This window comes from Falco cherrug, chromosome 13 (genome assembly GCF_023634085.1).
Source record: "Falco cherrug isolate bFalChe1 chromosome 13, bFalChe1.pri, whole genome shotgun sequence".
NCBI lineage: Eukaryota > Metazoa > Chordata > Aves > Falconiformes > Falconidae > Falco > Falco cherrug.
The window spans coordinates 18,902,617-18,913,606 of record NC_073709.1 but is presented as its reverse complement, the minus strand read 5'-3'; the positions used below and the strand labels follow the sequence as shown (position 1 = coordinate 18,913,606).

The following is a 10,990-nucleotide window of genomic DNA, read 5'->3' as shown; positions in this document are numbered from 1 at the left end:
TGCCATGCTGTGGTTGCACTGGAAGCAGTCCTCTAAAGGGGGTTGTCTGACATTTCCTGTTACCCTTAACTATCCATTATTGGGCATCTGTCACCAAAGTTCCTTGTTCCAAATGCGTTCACATCCTGCAGCCGCTAAAATGGTAATTCTTTTCAGCATTTTATATTTACTAAGAAGCTTTGTCAGGATAGTGGAATGAGCTGCGTCTCCCAAAAGAAGTGAGCAGTGCTGCTGCTGTTCTTCTTAAAAGTTTCAGTTACCTTAACAATTGAATGGAGGTATGTGGGCTAGGTAGCTGGTGATAGCTGGCAACCTCCAAAATTATTTCCACATGGTGGTGGCCATTTTTTTCCAAACACATCAAAGAATTTTAACATTAATGTACATCTCTATGGCACTTCCTTTATAGGGATGAAAAGAAAATGTCTATAATTGGCTTCAAGTTTTGCAGCAAGTGCTTGTCAGTGGTGTGTGTGGCGTTTTCAGGTGGCAGATTCTCTGATACTCTGAACTTTTCACCCTTCATGGGTGTGTTCTGTAAGATTGATTTTTTTTTTTCTATTCTGTGAATAAAACTTCTTTTCTTGTCTTCCTAAAACTTGCCAGTATCTCGATTTCAAAAGCATGACTGTAATTCTTGAATACATGGTATGAATTGAATATTTATTGCACTCTGTAAACAGTGGCACTGAATGAACTCTTACCTCATTTTGTAACTGATTTTAAGAACAACAGGGATTTAAATAATATGATCCATTGTTCATAGTTACTTTGTGAATAGAGCTGTCATGCACCTGTATCTTATTACTGGGCAGCTGCTTTTGTATGTCAGAATGTATTTTTGTTGGAAAAGGAGGACATGTTTTGTTTGGATGTTTTTTTGTATGTTGGTGGTTTTTTTTTTAATAGTGGATACAAACAGCGGTTTGTTGTTCTGGTGGTTTGTACATGCTTGGGATCTTCCATCTGTAGCTCTCAAACCTTCTTAGCCTTGTGAGGGGTTCAGTTTCTGAGATCTGTAAAATTTGCTGATGTAACAGCCAACTTCCGGAAAAGCCCATTTTCGGAACATTGTTTTGGACACCCGTTGCTTTAAATTTAGATCATAAGCCCTATCCTGCACCTCTGAGATGCACCACAGTTCAAGGCAATCTTGGCAAAGAAGCACTTAAGGTTAGCTTTGAAACTAACATACAATCCTAAGATACAAAACTAACATAAAATACAGTTTCAGTATAATGAAATTGTCATATAAAAGCATTTTTGTTGATACCAAAAATATTTTGTTAGCAATGGATGCCTTTCCTGAGACATTATGCAATGGAAAACAAAAGAAAATCTGTAATGGAAAGTTGCCATTTTTGTTTTGTGTACTGCAAACACATTAATGTTCCCAGATGATCAGATTGTCCTCTAAATCACAGTTTACATAAGAGATTTGTGTTGCCAGATTTAGTAGGATTAGAATTTTCTTCAGTACTGCTGGATTCTTATACTGGCTTCACTGTTTCTGCATGTTCATTGGCCAGAGCTATTACTGAGCTAAGTGTGAGCAACATTTCAACGTAGATTATTGAAAGAACAGATTAGTTATAAAAATGTTACTGTGCCTGTAACAGCCAGTCAGATGAAAATCGAGCAGGAACTGTCGAAGGGTCCTTATTCTGTTATGGTGTTCTCACATTCTTCTCCATGTTGGTTTTTTTGTGATTTTTTTGTTTGCGTTTTTTTTGTTTTAAACCCTGTTCTTTCTGCTGTAGAAGCTGATGAAAGGAACATCCAGGATAGTCATTCAGCAATACTGTCCCAAAGCATTAGGACTACTTTAATTGTTTACTTATAGAAATGTGGTGGGTTTTTTTCCCTTCTTAGGTTTATTCTGTTTATTCATCATCAGAAGGATAACAAGAAAGACTTTGTCTTATATACAGAGATGTCACTGACCACCTTGCATTCAATTTTTCTTGAGAATGGCCAAACTTATGCCAAAATCTCTTATTTAGCAAAGTAAGAGATATAGTTTTCGGATGGTAAGTCTGTTGCACCTATGTATCACCCTATATAATCAGCCCACCCCTCTGCAGTGCCTCAGATTGCACAAATATTCCAGTTCTCTACAAACTGAGTGTCGCTGTGCCCAGAGACGCTTAGACCAGGACACTCTGCTGATCTCACAGTCATAAATTCTGGGCAAGAATGACAGGTGCCTTTGTATTATCAGTGGACATAAGAGGTATATGCAAGAATTAAAGAACAACAGATTGAATTAAGCAGCTGCTTGAAGTAGTGCAGCGAACTGTGTTGCTATATTTCCCTAAAACAAAGCTGTAAGTTTCCCAGACATAGAAAGAATCCCCAGCAGGACAGATTCATTATTCACTGAAAGATGGTAAGCCAAGAGCAGGAGCTGTGGCTATTAGCATCTGGTATGGCAAAATTTAGTTTGTGATAGGGCCTCTACACTGCAAATAAGATTCTGGGGCTAATAAAGTCTTACAAAAACCCCTCAGACAAGCCATTGTTTTCCCTGGATTGAAACTGGGCTTCCTGATCTCCTGTAAGTATATATGGCCTAAAGATGGGCCCCTTTCTGTCATTCGCTTTGAACCTTGGAGAATCCAACAGTGGTTTTTGGGATGTTGCTGCCCAGTCACTGACTTACTGGCTGCTTTAATAGAACTATCTGCTCAGTGGGCACATGGGGTCATGCAGGGATCTGTTTCGCTTACATTATTGTACCACATCACTGGACTGGTTTAAGAAAAAAAAAATGTTGCAGGGTGCTAAATGGAATCCTGGTGGCAGGAGAGCTCACACTGAATATCACGAGGGAATGAACACATGGCTGCATCACAGCTGAGGTTTGCTATTAAGCAAAAATATTTTCGCTCTCCCAGTCAGCAAACTGGTTGGACAATCTGATAAGGCATGGTGACAGCCCTTACAAATAACAGAGCCAAATGTTTTTTCTAGTGAGGATTACAAATGTGCTTCATGTGAAGACCAATTGGTTTTGAACTGCTTATCTTCCTTCCAGACTTGTGCTTTTATGGAAGAAAAAGTTACCATCTGAAATTCATCAGAAGCTGATTTTTTCATCAACTTTTATGGGTGGGGGCCATAGTTTACTTCACAGAACGTGCATGAGGTACACATGTGTTTGTCATGTCTGGCAAATGCCTGCAGAATGCCTGAGTTCTCTGTTGACCAGGAGTGCTTATTTCATCCACTTCAGAGCAACAGGAACAGATGTGTTAAAGAGACCTCAAAGAATTTGTTTGTAATCTTGCCAAGAAACTGAAGGAAGAGCTGAGTGGAGTATTCTCCATGTGGGTATTGCTGGTAAAGATTACTTTCTTACATGGTTCATGAAGACACTTACGATGCTTATTTTTTTTGCCTTGCTGCCATCATTTACGATAAATAAGCAAGTAAATTTTTTAGGCACCGTTGAATTGATGGCCAAATAACCACCTAATTAAGCAGACATTTCCAGATGGGCTTTCTAGTAGAAAACCTCTAGAAACTACTTCTCCTTTGTGTCTGTGTGTCTCTGTCTCTGCACTGAATTTAGCAATGTTGGTGATTCATTAAGCATAAGCACTTCCAGCAAATGCACTTACTATATGCTTGTTTTCCAAATGGTATAGGGAAAACAAATGTTGAGGTGGGGTTTTTTTTCTGCCTTGTCATGGTTATGATGATTAAATATTAGTACTGTTAACTGTTTCAGGTAATGTGCAAACACACAGAACTCACAGTTGCCATTTTCTACCAGTTAATGGGTCTCATCGTAGGCATCTTAAATATATCGTTATGAGTCGAGTCTTCAGGAAATCATTCCCTGTTGTTAATCTTGTTACTCCTTTTGCTGCTTCCATAGAAGATAAAGATTTTAAGTTTATACAGCTCCCAGATTGTGTCATGGACATTGACTATTCTGATGCATTTGCTACTCTTCAGTAACACATCAGTGCAACTGAGACCACATGTGACAAAAGGCATGGCTCTCAGAGTTGGCATCGAGCCCAGTCCAACTGCCGTCTCTTATTGATTCAAATATTTAAATGCTAATTAGATTAAGCAAAGACTTTACTCTGGCGTCTTAAATCTCTGTCTTTCTATGGAAGGCTTTTGAAGAAGTGATGACATGACATTTCAGTGATGAACAGCTTCCTTTTATGGCTTCCAAAATCATTGTTTCCTGAAGGATGGGAAGTAAGCAAAAGTGATTAAAGGGAAGAGTTATTCTACTGATTTTCAGACCTATTTGTTTGGTTTTCAGGTAGTCTCTACTTATTAGGGTTTCACAGAAATCTTTAAAAGGTTAGGAGGAAGGTTAGGTGATAACAATTGATCTGTTAAGATTTTGTTGGTAATATTCACCCCTATTTCTTTCTGTTTTATCCAGATTTCTTATCATATCTACCTCTCTGCACGTGGCTAACATATAAGCATACGCTCCTGCTGAACTTTGAGTAAGTGCAGCATTGATAGTTGCACTGAGATAAAAACAGACAGCCAGGTATTATGGTACATGAAGAAAAGAAACCCATGAAGAAAAGACTGTCACATACATTCATTATAAAAGAGAAAACATTTAAAATTATTTATATTAGCTAAATTAAAAACAGATGATCATGCAAATATTAAGGATATACACTAGCTTGCAATCTCCATGTCTTTTTATTCTATAAAAGATTTCTGAAGATTGGGGTGTTTGTTTTTTCAGAAACAGCTGGAGGCCAGGGACAGGTTTTTTTAAAGGTGAAGTTTATTTAAGCAAATAAAAAGTTTTAAATCCTTTCCGATATAAGACTGCATGTGGCAAGGTCATGAAGATTGTTTGGAGGTGAATATATAGGCTAGCCAGGTTTTGACAAGTGTGCTTGTCACACGCTAGCTGTGAAATGCAATTTTATAAAGACTGCTCTACCATAAAGTGCCATATGCTCTGGCTTCATTCCTGCCTTTATATTTGAAATGAAAAATCGATGCTTGGATGGAGAGAGGAAGTTGTAGTACTGGCAACAGTAGAAGTGTGTGTAGCACAGGCGCATGCATCTGTCATTGGGCACTCGGTAAGTGTTAATTTTCTCTCATAATGCCACACAAGATAGATAAACAAGAACCATTCAGCTGATCTGTCCAAGGCTGCTGAGGAAGCTGATGTCAGGTTGGGGTTAGAATTCTTTCAAAAAAACTTCGGCATATGTAGATTGCTAGGAGATGTCTGGTCTCTGTGTGTCTTTTGTGTGTGTAATACTTCCAATACCTGTATGACCAGGGCAGACTAAGAGTTTGACACAAGAACCCCTTTAATGAATCAGTTTATTTGGAAAACAAACAGAGCATAGTTTTGGTACGTTGGTGGTTTTTTTTTTACCTTGAGGTCCATTCAAACAGTTTTCCATAACGTTTTTTGTATGAGTATGTAATTTTCCCCACCGGCCCTTAATACTTCAGGCTATACAGCTGTCTTATTTGTGTAAACACTTTCTCCTTATAATTGTTCAGCTTTCAGCGATGATTATAGTTAGGCAGGAAATGTGATAGTTATTGAACATTTCATACATAAAACTATCAGTTTAGCCAGTTCTTATCTGGACATCTATGGGTTATGACACATTATCCCAATTCTGCCAAAGATTAAGGCATATCCAGGTTGTTGCAGGACAACATTTTCTCAATAAGATGGGTCAACAGGATTACAGTGCATTGAGGAACCCACAAGTAAATCTCAAAGTACATTTGCATGTGAAAAATGTTACATTTATAAAACTGGTAAAACTAAGAATGCTGAAGAAAGAGCAAGTATTAAAATAAATCAATGATCTGATAAGAAAAAAACCCAAATATCTCTAAAAGATAAATTTTTGATTCAAATTCATGTTAACAGGCAGATTTTGCCACACTTCTTGATGTAGAACAGTATCTTTTCCTCCAAGTATTGCTCCTACTTTGGTTCAGACGTGCAAATATTTAAAGGTAGGTAGGGACCTAATTCCATTTAATTGGTTTCTTTGAGAATGGATGCTCACATCAAGCTTCTATGAATAAGGCATAAAAAGTGGCATTTAGAACAGCTGGCATTTTTTTAAATACCATTGTCTGATTTACTGTTACTGGCAGGTTTATTTCCAATAAAGCTTTAATAAAAATTAAGCTTGCCACTAGCAGGTAAATAGAGATACAACAGTAGCTGATCTTTTCCCTATGCAGAAGGACCTGGAAAGACTATTTGATTTTAGAGATCTAAAGAAACTGCATCATGTTACCTTGCTGGTTCTGTATTCCCTTCAAAAAGTAGCAAACAAGACTTCTGAGCTGGAATTTCCACTAGTGATAAATAAATTACCTTCAATGAGAGCAATGAGACAGCCTGCTAACTGATGACTGAGCATTTTCCATATATTGAAACAGCCTGATAGTGCAGTACTGACTTAGTATAATGTATACTTTGCATGGCATCGTTGCATGATATAGTATATCATTCAACCCTTTTCCAGTCTGTCCTAGGAAATAACTTTAGGTTAAGGAGAAGGATTACAAATATTTTTTGAGAGCTAAAAAAATACAGCTTTTTTCTCTGCTTTGAATTCTGCAGAAGGCCCCATAACGTTTCTGTGTATTTGAGAGTCTTAATTTCAGGATATAGACGCATTCATGTGGAGGAAAGAGGCAGTTCAGGAGGTGAATGGCTCTCTGCAGCCACTTAGACATACTTCATTGTAGTCCACTTAACCAAATTTCTGCTATATATGACTTTTAGGAACAGGCACGTAATGCCCTTGCTGTTGTTCCAGTGGGCTATGAATTCCAAAGGGCAGCTTACCAGGCAGCAGTTTCTGAAGCCCTGTGGGGTGCTTGTCTTGCTATGCCAGCTGGGAATTTTAGCTTGCACCCTAATTTTGCCAGCCAGAAAGGATAGAGGACAGTGTAGAAGGAGATTACATCAGTCTGGTATCTTCTGGGAGGAACAGGGGGAATGCTGGCTGGGGAGACTTTTTTTTTTTTTTTTTTTTTTTTTGTTAATCAAAGCACCTTTTGGAAAGTAACCTATAGAATCCTTTGAAAAGGGACAGAATCCTCAGGAACTGGATCCTCAAAGGTGTGTGGTCATCCAGCTGTTACTGAAATGTGGGTAGTGCCTGAGTGTCTTCGGGGATAGGGTGTTAATTTTGTCTTCTGTAGACTTTGTTAGTAGTCAGGATGAGTTGGTTTGGTTTTGATTTCTTGTGGGGAGATGAGTAGGTCATTTTACATTTCAGCTAGTAAAATGTTAACTGTGGTATTATGCTGTGAACAGTGAAAGAACACCTTGTCTGGTTTTTGTCGAGTAGCTGTGAATTCAATACTTTTATCCTTTAGCAAGAATTTTAGGAGACTGGAAGGTGCTAGCAAGGCATGAGAACAAAGCTGTGAAATAGCTGTTTCTCTTGTACAGATTCTCCAAACGTAACAGAAACACACTACATATGGTAATCAGTGTCTGGCAATTGTTTTTACTGTTAGTGCCGTCAAACTGTGATTTGGAATCCTTTTGCATTTAATTCTTTATCAGTATAAGAAAATTCTTCTTTGGATTTTGGATCTTCTTGCAAGACTGTAAGAATGATGCTGGTGGCTGTCCTGCTGTTTGTCAACACTGAGCAATACCATACGTATGTGTCCACAAAGTGATCTGTTCAACGTTCAGCCTTAGTTTAATGTCCTAATATATTCTTAGTCTGGATAAAAGTTCATAGGAGTATCATTCTTAACTTCTGAGAACAGCTCTGAAGTGAACTGCTGTTTTTCAGTAGTCAATATTTAAACATGCTTCGGTTAATCAGAAAACCCACATATCACCCACTGTGTATTCCTTTCCTATAAGAATGATCTACCTTGTATCTCTAGAATGGAGTTCGTAGTTAAAGTCTGGCTGAAGTCATATTCCTCTTCTTGTGCATTTGATACCTAGCAGCCTTTAAGCATTAAGGCCTTAACACAGCTTAGGTAGCTTCTCACTCAGACTGTTGCTTTTTGAGAATCTCATCGTTCAGGCCCCAACAACTCACATGCTTTTGTGCAGGAAAGCTGCAGTGCCCATCTCAAGGCTGAAGCTCCCGTTGCACATGAGCTGGCCTCGCAATGAAGCACTGGAACACTGAAGTCTCTTTTGTGGAGCTAGCTGCAAGTGACTTCACCAAGGTCTTGGTATCTGGGTCATTAGCAAAATCAGCTTTGGGAGCTGGCTAAAAATCTCCCCTAAAATCTCTCAAAGGGAAACAACAGTGATACACTAGGACTCTGTAGCTGTTCCTGACTTTTTAATAGCAGGCATTATGATTAACCACCAGGAATTATTTCACTTCTACAACTGTGGGCACCCCAGTAGGTTTCAGAGCTTCAGTGACTGCAAGAGTAATCTGTTTCGTAAACTGCTCTTAAACTAGAAGAAAAGCGGGGTCTTGCGAGCCCTGTTTTTGCTGCCATACTTGTGAAGTAACATTGAGATGGCCCTACTGCACTTCAGGTACATGCAATGAAATTCTAACGTGAAATAACTATGAGCTTGTGTGCTAGAATTTCTTTAATGCTTTGGAAAGCCATAAGTGTAGTGCTATGAGGAGTACTAGGCTGGCAACTCTAAAGCTCTGAGTACTTAAAAAGGTGTTGTCCTGACTATTAGTGAATATAAATGATTGTACACCACCTTACGTAATCTGATTAAAAATCGGTTAGACATCCAGGCCTATTAATAATACCTTACATACTAGTTACCATTACTATATTCTCTGTAGAATTGTCTGTCAGACTATTTTGGGGAAATTTTTTTGCTTTTTTTTTTTTTTTAATACTTAGCTGCTATTGCAGTTTAGATTACGTGACTGTTACGACAGTTCTGGGGTGCATTCAAAGAAGGCATTAGGGGCTCCCAGCCTTATTAGCATAAGCCAGTGAAGTACATGCCTCTCATTCTGCGGTTCAAGTGTGGTTGAACCCATTTGCTTCTCCCCTCCAGACTGGCCTTTGTCAGGCCAGAGTTACACCAGCATCCACCTATTTTAATCTGTGTAGGTTATACATGTAGTTACAATCTTCTAAGGTCAGTATATGAATGCCTTTGCTTTTTCTTCAAGACATCTGTCAGCCAAAATAGAGAGATCATAGTTTACCAGTGTGATCTATTTCCAATGCATTATCAGCCTTGCTACCACAACTATAAAGCAACCTCCAATATCACGTATTCGCTGCAGTTCAGAGTACAGTAGGAATATAGTAGGGTCACTGGAATACACTTTATTATTTTGGGCTCTTTGGCTTGTGAGCCATTTTTCCAAATATAGGGAGTATGCTCATTATTTGATAGCCTCAGCCCCTTCAGCAAAAAGGACAGCTCCTCACTTGTGAGAATTATTTTTTTTCTATCCAGAAGGAGGCACTAGTCTGAAAGTTACAGGTGCCCCTGATCTGTTTACAAAACTAATCTGACGAATCTAGCAGATGACCAGCAGGGCTGTCAGCAGCTGCCAGTAAAATATGTACGCTTGGTGGTTAGATCTTAACTAAACAGATCACAGAATCTACCCCTCATACAGACCTTAGCTTCCTGCCAAGTCCCTCCCCACTGAGAAGTCTGAGCAATAGGAAAGTATTTGCAGCGTGCCTGTGAAGCTATTTCAGTTCAGGGTGAGGTGCCAGCTCCTCAGTTAAGTACCTCTGACAGAGAACACCCTCCTGCCAATCTCTTTCTGTTTGTAGACGATGGAAAGTGTTGTGTGTGCAAGCTTTCAAGAAGTCTGCAAAATGCCGTCAGAAGATAGCATTTCTGTGGCATGAAACAGTCCTGCCATGAAAAAGCTGCAAATGACTATATAAACTATAATAAAAGCATATTATGTAAACCCTAATTCTGTAAAAAAAATAAATGAATAGTCATAATCTTTGTTACAGGTATAAACAAACCACAATCTATCATTGTCGCTGTTCCTGTTGTATGTAAAAGACCTTTGCCTCCCATGAGAAGGGAAAGGTATTCCCAGAACTTGAGATGGAGTTTCATGTGTGTACCTTGCCGCTGCTCCCTGGAGGTCTCTCCACTTCCTCAGGCTGGGAGACACTGCAAAGCTATCTGCCAGTTTTTTTCGTGGCTCAAAGTTGGCACAGCACTGCCACAGTATCAAGACTTCAGTCCTAGCTGTGAATCTGTCCCTTTGAGTGGTTCACCACCCTAAGTGTCAGTTCTGAAAATTAGACTTGCCTCTTGCACCTTAACTAGTATTCCACAGATCTGGTTGTCTATATCCATTCAGTTACCTTGCAAGCTTGCATAGTGCAACCACTTTCTTCATAAGTATCAAAGCATACCTGCAAAAAGAAAGGGTGTAAGTGCTGAATGACTAGTAGGAGCGATCGTGGATAGAAAGGTGAAGTCTAAATAAAGTAAGGACTGAAAAGGCTTTCTGTGCCAAGTCTACAGGGCTGCCCATGGTCACAGCAGTAAGGGTGAAAATCAAAGCACTGTAAACACAGCTCTTGAGCTGTGGTTCTCAAGCCTGCATGTCTTCCTATTAATACCAGTAGGAAATTCAATACAGCATCGGAAATTCTGAATAGGTCATCAAGAAGAGAGACACACAAAGCATGGTAGTTGTAAATAGGGTACATGTAGAGGTGCTTTACAGCTGAGATGCTAAGAAGCCAAGAAATTCAGTTTCTACCATTTCAGGATAAAATTACTTTTAACATTGTGAAGGATGGATTACCCAGGAACAGTCATCCAGTTCATGAAGATAAAGTGACATTTTGAATGAAAATTTGGTTTTGACAAGCCTTTTTATTCCTATAGCTAGGAATTTAACCTGATTTTATTCAGCTAACAAAACACTACTTAAGTATTCTGAATGTTTGTATTATATTTGAATTCCAATTTGCACCTAAACGTAGCATAACACTAATCAGGAATCAAAAAGAAATCAGCTCTAAGAAATATCAGCTACCTTTT

At 38.9% G+C, this 10,990-nt stretch overlaps 1 protein-coding gene across 3 annotated transcripts in view; it reads left to right on the top strand.

Moving 5' to 3' along the window:
- The window catches only part of SOCS5 (suppressor of cytokine signaling 5), a 94,096-nt gene that overhangs the window by 4,967 nt on the left and 78,139 nt on the right, over positions 1–10,990 (top strand). The window lies entirely within an intron of this gene.